Source organism: Petaurus breviceps, unplaced genomic scaffold, assembly GCF_028583685.1.
Source record: "Petaurus breviceps papuanus isolate PSGF00001 unplaced genomic scaffold, PetGlider_PUasm1.0 567, whole genome shotgun sequence".
NCBI classification, from domain to species: domain Eukaryota; kingdom Metazoa; phylum Chordata; class Mammalia; order Diprotodontia; family Petauridae; genus Petaurus; species Petaurus breviceps.
In genome coordinates, this window is record NW_027186383.1 from 5,185,290 (window position 1) to 5,185,522 (window position 233).

Here is a 233-nt window from a genome sequence, read left to right on the forward strand (position 1 = left end):
CCAGAGAGGCATAGACGGGTGGGGGTGTGAGGGGAGGGCGGCCTGGTTCTGCCCACGGGACTCCCGAGCCCTGGGCGCCCAGCTGGCCAGCCCGCACGAGAGGAGACTCCCGCGGAGCCGCTCCCTGTCTCACAGGTCCCGAGGCTGCCGCCTCTGGCTCTGGCCCTGGACGACCTCTTCTTCTTGTGCTGCTGCTGCTGCTGCTGCTGCTGCTGCTGCTGCTGCTGCTGCTG